The sequence below is a fragment of the Tursiops truncatus genome, chromosome 3 (genome assembly GCF_011762595.2).
Source record: "Tursiops truncatus isolate mTurTru1 chromosome 3, mTurTru1.mat.Y, whole genome shotgun sequence".
NCBI lineage: Eukaryota > Metazoa > Chordata > Mammalia > Artiodactyla > Delphinidae > Tursiops > Tursiops truncatus.
This window is the reverse complement of record NC_047036.1, coordinates 17,882,779-17,898,640: the sequence shown is the minus strand read 5'-3', so window position 1 is coordinate 17,898,640 and position 15,862 is coordinate 17,882,779.

The following is a 15,862-nucleotide window of genomic DNA, read 5'->3' as shown; positions in this document are numbered from 1 at the left end:
GAAAAAAAATACTATGTGAGGTGATGGATGTATTAACTAACTTAATTATTAATTATGGTAATTATTTCACAATATATATGTATATCAAATCATCCCATTGTACATATTAAACAATTATATCTCAATAAACCTGAAAAAAACCTTGTGGATTAGAAATGTTCCATCATGTTATTTGATAATTAAAAACAAATTAGATACAGTTATACCCTATTCTGAAAAATACTAATTTAAAATGTAAGTATAAATACAAGAAAAAAATATTAGTATGAAAAGGACTCTTTTCTAACTGTCACACTTACTTTTCTTAGTAGTTCTCTCTATGAGAACAGGGAATTCTCTTCAAACATAAAGTATATCCAGAGAAAGTGAGAACGTATAAACCAGCCTGAGTCAGTCTCTGAAATATTCCAAAACCTATGCTCATCTCTTTTTTTCTTTCTTCTTCCCCTTTAGGTATTTATTTCCTTTCTACATCATTTCTTAGTCTTCCTTTGACTGATATTTAAAATCCTGGGTAAAGATGAATGAATTTCAAACCTAAATATCTTTAAAACAATCTTTGCTAACAAAACATGATTAAGGTTTCTTTAACCTCTGACTTCCTAATGCTGCTGGGACATTTATTTTCTCATTTTGTGTCCATCTGACAAAAGGTCTGTGAAATCATTTGATAATAACTTTAGATACCATTCACTAGTGACCCCATGTGCCTGTTATAAGGCCTTGTCCAGCAAATTCACATTATGTATTTATAGATAATTTATATATATATATATATATACACACACAAAATTATATATATATGTACACACACAGTTTGCTTATGTAAATAAAAACTACCTCTGGTTGGTTTCTTAGCTCCTAATAGAATGGCTTAATTCTGACATCTTTCTATATGTTCATAAACAAGTAGACACGGGTATAACTTTTGCCCTGATCTATACCCTTAATGCATAGGTATCATATATATACTATAAACTATAGGTAGAAGCTATGTCTTTCTTAAAGTGACACACCTGCTTATTTTCTCATTTACTCTAAGAAGATTGTCAAGTACAAATTTGGTATCATCACTAGAATAATTCATCCATTTATTCAAAAGTCTGTTCTCTACTCTGTGCCAGACACTAAAGTGAGCACAGGAATGGAAATTTAAGGTACAGCTCCTGTGCTCATCAAAGAATGTGTGATCTGGTGTGTCTGGTACCCACATAAGCAACCTCACATGCTCTTTTGTCAGGGATTAGTAAGGATCAGAAAGGAAAAAGCTGAAGCTTTTACTGACATAATTTTAGGGGCTATTTCTGCACCTTCTCATATTGACCCATTTAGTAACCCCTGTTATGTAGTGTTAGCTGATGGGAGTGGATGGGCTATGCATGTGAATCTCCTTTGTCAGAATTGGTACCAGGTTAAAAAAGAAACATTTAAGAACATTTTGCTTGACATTTTCGTCTTAGATTAATGGCTAACATATATGTTTACTCTTTTTTAGTTTAGGAAGTGTTGGTCTCAGGAACCTCCTTATTGTATTCTTAAGAGAAGGAAGAGCAAGTATCAACGTATTTTGCCCCCCAATTGAGACCTACCTGCTTTATATTCAACCTCTTTGGACACCCCAAATAGCCCTCTGAGGTTAATATCTTATACTAATATCTTGTTATAGTGTTTAGATCATGGGGTCTAAATTTAGTATGAGTTAAATTTCGGCCTCTGTCCCTCACTAAATTTGTGAATTTTAAGTTTGTTTCCTCTTCTGTAAAATGTGATGGATAATAATAGTGCTGACTATAATGAAGGGTTTTCAGTAATGAGACAATTTATTTAATGCCCTAGTTCATAGCCTAAAATATATAAGCACTCAAAAATGTCAGCTTTGGCACAATTATTATTTTAAAATAAAAATAAAGTTTGGAGGAATGAAGATATTTATGAAGTTTCAAAACTTGTATCACAGTCTGGTTGGATTTCAATGAATTTACTTCCAAAGCTTTCATCCTTTATTGCTTAGCTCAGAGAATCTCTCATCTTTTTCTTTAATCTGATTTTGTACTCTGAAATTATGATTTACTGTTTAAAGATTGTTGTAAATAAAAGAATAATAGCCAACAGGACATAATACAGCTCTATAGTCCAGAGTAGAATCAATCAATATTTGTAATCTTAACTTTTTGGATTAAAAGATGAAGTGTATCCTATACACATGAAAAGTATTTAGAGTTTTCTATGTGTTGGATTTTAAAGTCCTGAGGATGGGGCTAATGTATTACCGAGGCCAACACGAGCCATGACATATATTAGACACTCAATAAATATTGCAAAATAAATTTGGACTCAAGATAATACATTAATTTTGGCAATATAATAATTCATATGTATTGCTAGACCATCAGATTGATGATAGACATTAGCAAGGTCATTATCACAGCCATAATTTACTAATTATCTTCTCTGTAATATTATAACATCATCAAGTTTGAAGTATTCTCAGATAAATTATTTTAGCTCTAAAATTACTGAGGGGAAAGATTTTCAGGAGAATGGCTGATGTGGATAGCTATCCAAATAATTAATGAGTAGCTTTTTTCCCCACGTACTTGGGTAGTCACGTATTTCAGGAAAAAATGATATATGTTAGGAAGCAAATAGGTAATCCTTTGCCCAGGTAGTAGTGATTAGCATGAAGTGGAAAATAATGTCACTCCTTTGTAACTAGCATTGTGACATAAAATTGAGGAGTAATGCCTGTCCCTTTTTTTCCTCAAAAATAGCCTCTCTTCGACTATTATTTGATACGAGGAGCATCAAATGATTCATACAGACTGATCCTTTTTATCATTTGCAGTGATTTTTTAGCTAATTAAACTTGTGATTACTTTAAGAATATTAGCAATAATGTTTGATTTATAGTAAGAATTGCTTCCTTATCTTGACAGGATTTTAATGATCACGTGTGCTATTTGAGATGGATTATACTGTTTCTGCTTAAACGACATTCTAGTTCATTTCTGATGTGCAGACAAGAAAATACCTTATCGTAGCATAACTGAATATGCAGTTTCATGGACAGGTAATGACAGATCTAAAATACTTGGGGAAGATAAAGAGGAAAATGAGTCAAGAGAATGATCTTCTAAGAATATACGACATACTCAGTGACACAAGCCTGAACTGTAGGCGTGAGTCTTGAAACTTCTGCCTCCCTTATGCTCGGCAATTAAATTTTCAGAGTATTTTGAATTTTGTCTTCAAAATTTCTCTCCAATGCATCTGTCTCTATATTATCAAACTAGAACTGTCTAAAATGTCTGTTGGATGAAAAACTCCACATCCACTCTTGTCTCCTTCCAATATCTTTAACGAATCCAATGCGATATTTTAAAATGGAAATATAAATAGTTCACATCAGGCTTTTTGCTCAAAAGCATTCACCAACTTCCTATTGCTCTTAGGTAAATGTTCAAAATGTTTGCCATGGTCTATGAGGTCTTCAATAATATGACCCCAACTCTCCTTATAGTTCTCACCCATGCCATCCTCCTTCATCTCTCTTATCTCTCGTTTAAAAATTTCCTTCAGGGCTTCCCTGGTGGCGCAGTGGTTGAGAGTCCGCCTGCCAATGCAGGGGACACAGGTTCGTGCCCCGGTCCGGGAGGATCCCACGTGCTTCGGAGCGGTTGGGTCAGTGAGCCATGGCCGCTGAGCCTGCACATCAGGAGCCTGTGCTCCGCAACGGCAGAGGTCACAACAGTGAGAGGCCCGCGAACCGCAAAAAAAAAAATAAATTTCCTTCAAACAAACATGATCTCTGTCATTACAAAACGTTTGCACATACTCTTTCATTTGCCTCAAATACTCTTTTCTCTGCCACAACACATTGAACTACATAGAATAATACATAGTTCTCAGCTCATTTATTGTTTTCTGCATGAAGATTTCTTGAATTCTAGTATTACTCCATTGCATAACTTATACCACTTAGTATTTTCATTTAATTGTATTTAAAAAATTGTTTACTTATAGGTGTGTTTGTGCAATTGCTTGATTAGTACCACTCACTGCTCCACTGGACTTTTGACTCCATGAAAGGAGGCACCATGCTTATTTTTCTCACTTTGTATTTTTAGTGCTTTGTATTGTACCAATCATATAATAGCTCTCAGTATACATTTTTTTAATAGTATGATTGAATGGATGGTTGAATAAATGGATGAATAAACTAATGTAGTAGAATGAAATATCATTTGCAAATTGTCAATCTACCCTTTGTTATAAGACTGGCTATGGCTAAGGAAATATAGTCCCTGAATGTGGATACATATAGAGTAGACTTGAACCCAACCCACAGCTTAGAGTCAATGAGCTCATCTGAGTTGAGCTCAGCAGATCCTGAGTTGACCCACATGTTTATGAGTGAGAAATAAATTCTTTGCATAAACCAGTTGGTGTTCAGGTTGTTTTCAATAGCAGCTGATTGATAAATTCCTAATATATAAATATATTAGATTATAATTAATAATGGGTAACAAAGCCATGTATTAAAATTAAGAATATATAATATTTTAATCTAATGCAATTGTGTATATTATATAAATTTTATATATAATTATACTGTATACAATAACTATATCTTATCATATATAATATATATCTAAATTACTTCTTGCTCTCTAAATAAGAAAAATATTCTGATACTCATTGAAAACTTAATTAAAGCTTATAAAGAAGAAAATGTGTTGAATTCTTTTGCACTTATTAAGAAGATTGTTTTCCTTATTTTAACTCTATACTTTTTCAAGTTACAACCATATTAAACTTAGTATTGCCATATTCTTTGTAGCTAAATATATGCATTGGAAGAAGTTGAATCTTGTAGATTCCTTTAAGTTCTTGGTTTTATCTTCTAAAACATATACCTTTGTTTGGCAGAGAAATGTCTTTGAAACAGAAAACTAAAGCCAGATTTTATTCTCGGTAGTTCCCTTCCAAGAACTGAAGAGTAATTGGAACAATAAGCTTATGTTCTGTAGCACTCACTGTACTGCTTTAGCAAATTGCTGTTACTTTTCTGAAGAAGGCAGACTGTATAGTGATAACCCACAGGGCATGTTTTTCTGATGAATGGCAAGTGTGGGATGCTTCAGTCACTAAAAACTCCAGGAAGAATCTATTCCTAGAAACACATGCTGATGCTCCCAGGCAGTGCTATTTTATATATATATATAAAATGAATAGGAATTATCATTTTTGTATATGTAACATACATTTCAAGTTTTCCATAAGGGTATATTTTAGGTTCACTGGTTTCTAAATGCTTTGTCATATCAACATCTAGTTTATTCATCTCTTTTCAGAGTTCTTTGAACTGCGAGAAACATTAAAGATCATCTAATCAAGTTTTATAAAATTTCTGGGGACTTTAAAATATACTGATGCCCAAACCCACCCCAGACAAATTCTGGTCATTGGTCTTGGGCATAAATATTTTTTTTAAATCTCCCAGGTTTATTTTAACATACGTTCAAGTTTAAGGACCTTGATTCTAGTTTAATTCCTTTATTTAATGAAGGTGGGAACTGAGGCCCAGAGAAGTAGAATGATTTACCCAAGGTGACCAAGGAAATCAGTATAATTATTAGTGAAACCCACCCAGTTCCACAGCATAATATTTCTTCTAATAGAGTAAGAAATGCCTCCTCTTAATTGGCATTATTTTATCTACAACTTTATTCATACATATTAGCAAGTATCACCCTGAAGTTTAAATTCAAGCTCACAGTACTGCTAACGATATGCTTTCTTATTTTACCTTTTACATAGATATCTGTAATTTGAACTAGTAAATATCATATCAGAAATACTAAGTTCAAAATAAAAATACTTTCATATCTAAGGTAATATAATGATGTCATATATATTCATTTTTCCACTAGATATAAACGAGGATTTGATTATTATACCTATTGATCAATTGTGTACCCACCTAATAACAGAGAAAGTTGATAAGGAGGTCTGTTAACATTTCTTTTACATATGATGAAGTGTGTGAAGAGGACAAGTAAAAAGAGCAGAAAGCAAAAAGGGTGAAGAGGATTGTCTGCAAATGTGAAGTAACGGTCAAACTTGTGTGATTTTGAATGAAACGTATATATAGAAGTGTTTGTACGAAATGAATCTAAGTAAATATTGAGAGGGAGTCTGGAAGGAACACATACTGTCTTTGTAAATGAACCTTTTACAGGCTAACAGAGCTGTAATTGGTGGTGAGTTAAAGTATTTTGAATAGATTTTTCAAAATCTTGCTCTTGATAGAGTTACAATATAAGTAAAGCAAAAAACTTAAAATAGATCATGTATTTGACCTACGGAAACATAAGAAAACAAAGAGGATTAAATACAAGAACCCACAATTACTTTATTATTTTCCAAATTTTTCTTTCTCTTTCAAAAGGAGAACATACTGCAATTCAATACAATATCATTCAGTATATCATATTATCATGGAGCTTTGTGTTTTCCACATGTCCTACTGATGCACATATTTGTCACTAGAAGGAGTAAAGACATTGACATCACAGGATAGTGAATATTTCTGCTAATATTAAAGTGCTCACTGGGGAAAAGCAGCCATTTGCATCATTGGACAAATGAATCATCTTATTAAAGATGATAGTGTTAATAACATCTTCCGCAGCTAATGTTATCTAAGTCATATGACTGTAAGACTCAGAAGTGTCCAAAAGATCTCTTCCGTTTTTGCTATGTTTCTAAATGTAACTCTGGGAGGGCTGAGGCTGCCTAATGCCCGTTTCACTGTAACAAGGTCATTTTTAATGAAAAAAAGTTAATTAGGCCCAAATGTATCTCTTTTGGTGCAACTGGTGCTATCACAATTTGAATAGTCTCAGACTTGCTGGGCATATGGAGGAAAAACTAGAAGTGTATCTCACTAAGGATGTCAATCTAGCAGTTTTAATGAAAGAAATGCCACTGGGAGCTAAGTAAAAGAAATATGAAAGGTCTAGAAATTATTTAAGGGGAAAGAGGACAGGAAATTTGCAGAATGAGGATAAGAAAACTATAAACTAGAAATAGAATGTATGATAAAAATGATTGTGGAAGGCAATTGAATATAAATGTTAAACACAGTTTCCAAAGTGTCACTAAGAGCAATTGTTGTTAAAGTACTAATTAAACACAGAACACACACACACACACACACATACACACACAGTGTTGAAACGGAAACACTGACAGTCTCAGTTAATCCGCACGTCAGCACAACCAGGATTTGATTCAACTAAGGTTTTTTGGTTCACTTATTACTAAAATATGTTAATAAGATTGCCTTTTCTGTTTCTTCTAAACATTAGTCATTTTATTTTTCAGTTGAAACATTTTTAGATCGACCTATCAGTTGTTTGCCATGAGAATATGATTATTCATTAACAGAGAATAAACAGAGAGAATGAAGATGGATTTTTATATAGTAATAGATGTGGAAATACGAGTGAGTTTATTATTGTAGATTGAATCATATAAAATTGTTCTTTTTATGTCAAAAATTTTCAATTATCAGCAATTCTATGTAATTCAGCACGCGAGGAGGGTTAACTGTACTTGAGAATGATAGAAATACACCAAGAAGTATCTAAATCATGAGATTTAATTCAGTAAGAAAGAGACAGAAGTATACGCCTTGCCAAAAATAATTTCATAATAAGCTTTCTTTCAAAGAAGTCCTAAGAAGCCTTTCTTACCATCCCAACTCTGTTGACTATAAGTTATCAAATCCCAAGTATTCTTCAGATTTTTTTGCATCAGCACTTGGTGCACTGCCTTCTTCCTCCTCTGCTTGTGGTCCTCTATAATCATTTTAAAGTAATTCTTTCAGCAGCCCGCTCTCATGATCTGTCTGCCTTCAAGCATTGAGGCACATTCACTCATATTATTTCTCTGAGAAACTTCACCTATGAATTCGTGTACTCTGGAGTTTCTCATATCCAAAGCAAAAGAGCTATTTAGAAGTCTACTTTTAAAACAGAGTAGAAATTTAGAAAAATCAAAGGCACTCAATTGCAAAATGTTTTCTTAAAAATGTGAACTTAGAGATTTGAAATAAAATTTTAAGAAACATTAACCACCTGGTTCATTTTACAGCTCCCTTTAGACTTGACATGGAAGATGAAGGTAAGGGCCATGATGAAATATGGAGGGTAGACTGGACAAAATAAATCAACTGATTATTCATTTTTTTAACATTTGAAGAAGAGGATGAATATATATGTGAAGATCACTGTTTGGAACAAGAAAGGAGTCAAATTTCTAAAAGAGTCAATTAAACAAGAAATATCTAGGTATTTCCTTTATGTTTTCATTATTAGCAAATGAAATTATAAAATGCAGAAAATACAAAGTATATGAAATAGCATTTTCCTAGAATTCTTAATGTAGGAGGGATTACAATATTCTCTAACTTATACAAGTGATGGTTTTACCTTCAATGTCTATCGTTAAGTAAATAATGACTCACAAAATCTTAATGAGGATGTAATATCCAATTAGATAGTGTTACTATGAAAGGCACCAATAGTGTATCTATTAGTTTTTACTTAACTCTATCATTGTAAATATTTTAAAACCATTCCATGTTATGATTGCATGGAAATAAAAGAAAAAAGTATTACCTTATATGAGATGTTTTAAATAACTTCAAATTTGATTTAGAATTGGGGAAAATAGTGAGATATAATATTAGATTACAGGATTGCCCTTCTAAATCAGAATTGCTCTGCCTGTGTTGGTTTAAGATGGTAAATTTTAACATGTCACTTAACCTCTCAGTTATTGTTTTTCTCATATGTAAAGTGAATAGGCCAAAAATCCCAGACTCCCTTACAGCTCATAAATGTTAACTATTATTCTAAGCTATTCGGGCATACCTTCTTTTATTGTTCTTTACTTTACTGTTCTTCACAGAGATTATGCTTTTTACAAATTGAAGGTCTGTGGCAACCCTGCATCGGGCAAGTCTATCAGCGCCATTTTACCAACTGTCTTTGCACACTTCACGTCTCCGTGTTACATTTTGGTGATTCTCACATTTCAAACTTTTTCATTATTATTTAATTTGTTATGGTGATCTGTGATCAGTGATCTCTGATGTTACTATTGCAGAAAGATTACAACTCACTGAAGGCTCAGATCATGGTTAGCATTTTTTAAGCAATAAAGTATTTTTTAATTAAGGGCATATACATGTTTTTATAGATATAATGCCATTGCACATGTAATAAACTACAGTATAGTTTAAACATAACTTTTGTATGCACAGGGGCACCAAAAAATTCAGGTGACTCACTTTATTGCAATATTCACTTTATTGCAGTGGTCTGGAACCAAACATGGAATATCTTTGAGGTGGGCCTGTAGAAGTAAGCTGTTTTAAATTATTCACTGTTGTTCTTTTGATCAAGTATATATTTAAAAACTTTTTATTGATATAAACTTGTAAAGAAATTCTAATATTAAATAAGGAACTTTATGATTTTCCATTGACCATTCTCAAGAGAGTAACAAGTTGGGTTTCCTTCTCAGGAAGGAAAATAATCAGTGTAAATTTATCTTGAAAGTTACTGCCTATAGATGTGTGATTATTTGTTGCTCTACAAAATAGCGGGCTGATATTTATGGTTCCTAAATCAATCTAGTGTTAGAAAATATAATGTTCTTTGTAATCCAAGTAAAGAACTGCAGTTAATTCTCAAATGTATATTAAGTCTGTTTTTATATACTTCATCTGTTATTTATTTTCTATTTACAACAAGAAACAGAGTATAGTGGTCAAATATTTTGTGAAGATTTTATAGCCTATTTTAATTCATGTGAATTCATGCATTCATAACATTTTAATTGAAAAACCCTTATGTGTAAGACTCTGTGCTTGGCACTTTGATGATATGACACACATCCTGTCCTTATGTGATAAAAAGAGACACAAGAAATATACAGTCATCTCTCCTTTTGGAGGTCAAGAGGATTGATTCCAGGACCTTCTCTGGATACTAAAGTCCGTGGATGCTCAAGTCCCATTGTTGGCCCTCCTGGGGTTCTGAATGTGCAGATTCAACCTGCACAGACCCTTCACAAAGCACAGGATCCTCCTTGGGTTGAATCCCCGAGGTGGAACAGCAGATACCGATGGCCCACTGTGATTGCATTAGAGTTATCACAAGGGACTATTAAAAATATAAAGGAGGAAAGAGAATGTTGTGGGCAAAAGTAACAGGATCAGACTTTAGAAAGATTCCTGAACTTGGTCTTTAAGGACAGACGTACATGAACGAGGGATAATGGGAAAGGAGTGCACGTAAATGTAGTACATATCCCAACAAATAAGCATTCAGAGACAAAACCCTAAGGCAGGAGGCACTGTAATGTAGATAACAGTACAGACTTGACTCAGGTGGCCTGGATTCAAATCTTCAGTCTGATCATAATCATGGCAGTGAGCAGGTTTTTAAACTTTGTATTTTTCCTTTGCACAGTGGTGATAATAATAGTGTTTACCTTGTGGAGCTATTATTATGACATTTAAATTAAATCATATAATAAAAGAAAGGTAATTGAAATAGTGTCTGGCAGGTAATTACTCTTAATTATCATAGTCATTTCATGACGCAGCTTAGAAGAGATTTGCTTGTGAAAATGTTTAACTAGGTTAAAGGGCTTTATACTTCATTAAAAGTTCCTAGAAAAGGAAATTTGGAATTACAAATAAATGCATTAAATGGGATAAATTGTTTGTTAACCTAGATAAGGAGGTAAACTGAGGCAAGTTCAAACGACCAGAAATTGAGATTATTCAGGAATAACAGAGGAATTGCAATTTGCAAAGCACACACTGTAGCCCACTACACTCCAGTCTGTTGAGGGTTTGGGGCAGTCTGGATTTATGGGCAAGGAGGGAAGGATGGGGAAGTTCAGCCAGAGTCCAAGCAGTAAATTCATTGGCTTGAAGAGGGAGAGGGATTTTTGGCAGATGTTCTTTGGTCAGGAGATGAATCTCAATCTTCTGTAAATCAGACATTTACAGGAAATCAGTCTCTCAGCTCTTAAGTTCCATTCTTATGAAGGTATATGTGTGAGATTTTCCATTTCATATCCTATGGCTCCATTTTACATGGAAATCCTTTCCCAAGTTGAAAACCTCAGACTTCTAAAGCCTAGATTTAGATGTACAAACAAAGGTGATGTAATCGTGGAGGAATAATGTGGGTGCTTGATTCAATAGTTCTGTGTCTAGGCCTATTCATGAACACTTTTTTAGATGTTCTTCAGGTGATTCTTACTCACGAAGAGAATTGAAAACCACTGTGTGCTGTGAAGATGGAAGCCTCTCAAACAACCTAAATTCCCATTAATTCCATTCTGGGCTGATTGTTCCAGGAAAAATATCCTCTTCCTCAAATTATATAGTCCAGCATCAAAGGACAACAGGACAAATGGTTACTAAGGTTGCATTTGGAATTTTTGGAAAATCTACACTACTGATAATTATGCCAGAAAATGCTAAGCTCATTAAATTTCTGCTCCATCTAGAATCTTATATGCGACTCTTTAGAATCTAATCTTATCATAGACTTTATTTCCCCAGGCATTCTTTATGACCATACTAAAGGTAATGAAAATTCTCCAAATATTCATAGGACTCACCCATCCACACCTCCCTTCTCAGAGGTTCTTACTATTTCCTCTGACGTCTTTATAATGTGATAAATACTTGGCTTATGTGATTACTTTTTTTCATCTACTCCCTCCTCCTGAGTATCCTGGAACTCTAAATGGAGGAAACTTGTGATAGACTGAATGGTTGTGTTCCTCTAAAAAGTCATATGTTGAAATTCTAACCCTTAATGTAACAGTATGAGGAAGTGGGGTCTTTCTGAGGTGATTAGGTCATGAGGGTGGAGCCCTCCTGAATGAGATTAGTACCCTTAGAGAAAGAACCCCAGAGAGCTCTCTCATCCTCTTTAGTTCATGTTGAGAACTCAACCAGAATTGGCAGTCTGTGACCCAGGAGAGAGTTCCTACTAAAATCTGACCATGCTGACACCCTAGTCTCAGACAGATATGGGAAAGTGACGGTTGATTTGAAGGAGGAGAATGCTGAATAAGATATTGAACTTAAGCATGAAGCATTCTAGGAATAGCATTGTTTTGGAGGGAGGTGTAGGATCCCAAGACTCAGGAGGTTCACAGGTCAGCAGAATTTAGTGATTTCACATGTACTTACAGCAGTATCATATTCTTACATAACTTGGGAAAAGGTCCAGGTAGTTAGAGCAAAGAACATACTTTGCTGGAATGTACATGTGGCTCTTGTAAGATGGTATATGGCTGGGCTTTATTGCTCTAAGTAAAAATTTAATAAGAATGAGAAATAAGAATGTTTATCCTTGGGGTATAACGGTTTTAATTTAAATACAGTGTCATGAAAACCTTAAAAGCAATTATCTCTGTTCTATTGTTTGGCCCTATTTTCATCATTTAAGTCTAAAGTAATGAGGCCAAGGAGTCTCTTGTAGTTATACCAGGACCCTCATCCAACACAAGTCCCTCAACTGTATTAGGGTTTCTGATAACAGGAAGGTCAGACTGACTTCAGGCAGTCTCTTCACACTGGCTAAACAGAAGTGTACCAACTTTAGATTTGAGGAGTGCACTTAAAAAAGAGAAAATGGGATGAAAATGAAAAATTAGAACAACATTCACAGTTAGAATGGAAGTGTCCAGAGCTAAAAAGAAAGAGAATTACCCTATGTTTTTTCCATTCACCTCATCATAGTGTATGTTGGTGTCATTTCTGAGTAATAAAGGATTATAAGGAAGGGAAAGACATTGAAAAAGAGAAGGACAAAGCAAAAACCTGAAGTGTTACATAATTTAAGCTGCAATTTGTTCCATTATCTGGTTTAGGGTTTTGTCATTGTTGCAAAAGCAGTCTTAGAATACTCTTTAAATTATATTTAAAATACTTGAAACTGTTCCCAGACATATTTTGGTCACCATCTGAGATTTTTAGTTGAAGAAATACAAGCATTTAGTTAGCACTCTAAGGCAGAGATCTTTTAAATGAAGCTATGAAAACATATGTAATATGTTATCCAGCAGTATTAGACATGGATTAAAAGTTATCAAGTAATACTTCAATCATATATGTCTAGATTAAAGCAAGCATTATCACTATAGAGAGTGAGATACACACACATATGATTTTCTTTTCACTTTTAGAGCTCACATGGTGTTTAAACACCCTGCATTGTTAACTTTGGCATCTTCCTTAACACGCCTGCTAATTCCTGTGAACATTTACTTGTAGAGGTGTACCTCAAAGATCTTCCTGGGTTCATTTCCAGACCATTGCAACAAAGTGAATATTGCAATAAAGTGACACCAATGTTTTGGTTTCCCAGTGCATATCAAAGTTATGTTTATACTATACTCTAGCTTACTGAGTGAGAAATAATGTCATGTCTAAAAAACAATGCACATACCCTTAATTTAAAAAAGCTTTTTTGCTAAAAAATGTTAGTCATCATCTGAGCCTTCAGCATGTTGTAGTCTTTCTGCAACAGAAACATCAAAGATCACTGATCACAGATCACCATGTTAAATATAATAATAGTGAAAAAGTTTAAAATATTGTGAGAATTACCAAAGTATAAGACAAGGACATGAAGTGAGCAAATGTTGGAGAAATGGCTCCAGTAGACTTACTACATGCAGAGTTGCCATGAACTTTAAATCTGTAAAAAGCACACTATCTGTGAAGTACAATAAAGCAAAGCACAATAAAACAAAGTATAGATCTGGTACAGGCCTGTTTAGACCTTATATATCGATTAACTATAATTAATTTAAAAAATAAGAGTATTACTGTTTGCATCTCATGTATAATTTAGTATCTGGCACATGGTGGGTACTTAGCACATGCATGTGCAAAATGTACAAATTATGCGATATTAGTTGAAGGATGCCTGGCAGAAACTTGTAAACCAAACACATATGTAACCAAAGTAAATTTTTTAAAATCACACTTTCTAATTTATGTTTTATAAAAAAGGTTATATATGTATGGCAAAAATAAAATGTTAAAAAATATATTAACTAAACTTTTCTAAATGCTGTGTATCTAATTTTAATTCTATAATTAAAAGAAGTTTAATTATATGTACCCTTATATAATATTAACAAAATGTTATTCAATAATTATTTCAAGTCAAAAAGTTTTTGTGGAGTTTGTATTATATGCATGAGCTGAGAATGCAGGAATAAATAAACATAATTTCTGTGTTCAAGGCCTTTATAGGCCACAATGGCTATAGGCAGTATTCAAATTATTATAATATATCAAAGATAGATAGATAGAGATACAAATATACACATATAGATGTTTATATACTCATATAAATATATTTATTGGATTATCAAATCAGATATATCTTCCTTAGTTTCCTAATCTATAATCATACACAGCATAATAGAATTTAATGTTCCATGTTTGGTGTTTTCCTATTTAAACTATCAGCTCTTAGATTTGCTATATAGGAAATAACTACCTGTGTTTTGCTTCTAACTGACACATTTCATAACTGTTCACAATGAGAAGCATTTTGGTTATAAAATAATATTAAATTCATTATCATCATCATTTGATATTTTCAAGCAATCTTTGCTTCAACATTGCTAAAACCATTTTTATAATTATACTTTATGGCAGAAATCTTCAACATTTTGAAAATTCCCTACTGCTTGAAAACAACTGAATCAACCCAGAAACATTTGTATTACTTCAGGGTCCTCTCAGCCTTAACGCTAGCCACCTAGTGGTTTATGATTTTTAAAAGGCACTTCATTCCATTTAGATACTCTGATCTGTTTTTTCTTCCCTTATTGACTGTTTAAAAATGTGTTTGTTTAGTGCATTGGAACTGCTGTGTTGGTAGATAATTGTTAAAGAAAGCATTCTTAGAACATTAAGGTAATATTCTGACTTTATAGACATTAGATTACTATTTTCAAAAAAACATATTTTAATGACGTTTCCAGTAATATGAATGGTTCTGCAGCAAAATTTCAGCATCTTTTCACCAGTTTCCCTTTTAAGTGTATAAACAAAATAAATTTTAAAACAAAACCTATGTCTCTGAAGTACTTTCTCCGTCTTTCTATTGATCTGGCTACACACAGATTGAATCTCAGTTTGGGCAGTGCCATCTTCTATGTGACACACTCGTGACAGTATCATTTCCTTAAGAACCATTTTTCTCAGTATGTTCTCTTTCTCATAGGCTTTGCACCTCCTAAGGATGCTCCCAGTCTCCACTTCTCCATGTGTCAACAGTTCTTGAACATTTTGAATAAACTTTCATTTTACTGAGATTGTGTTGAAGTAAAGGTGGAGAGGGGACAGCCAATAAAGAGACAATTGTGATAATCCAGACAAGAGATGGCTATATATATATATATATATATATATATATATATATATATATATATATTTGTTTATTTTAAAACACTAGAAATTTATTCAACAAGACTTATTGACGACCTCTGTGCTAAGCATGGTTCTAGGTTTTGGGGATGCTCAAGTTAAATGCAAACAGAAAACACATAAAAGCAATTGGTATTTTCCGAGTGCTTGGTTTCCGCTAGACATGTATATACAAAACATGAAATAAGTGAGTTACATAACATATTAGGTGGTGATGAGTGCTACAGGGGAAAAAAGTGAGGAGGGACTTGCAACATTCAAAAGCGTGGTCAGGGAGAGTGACATAGGAAGCAGGTAAGAGTGGGG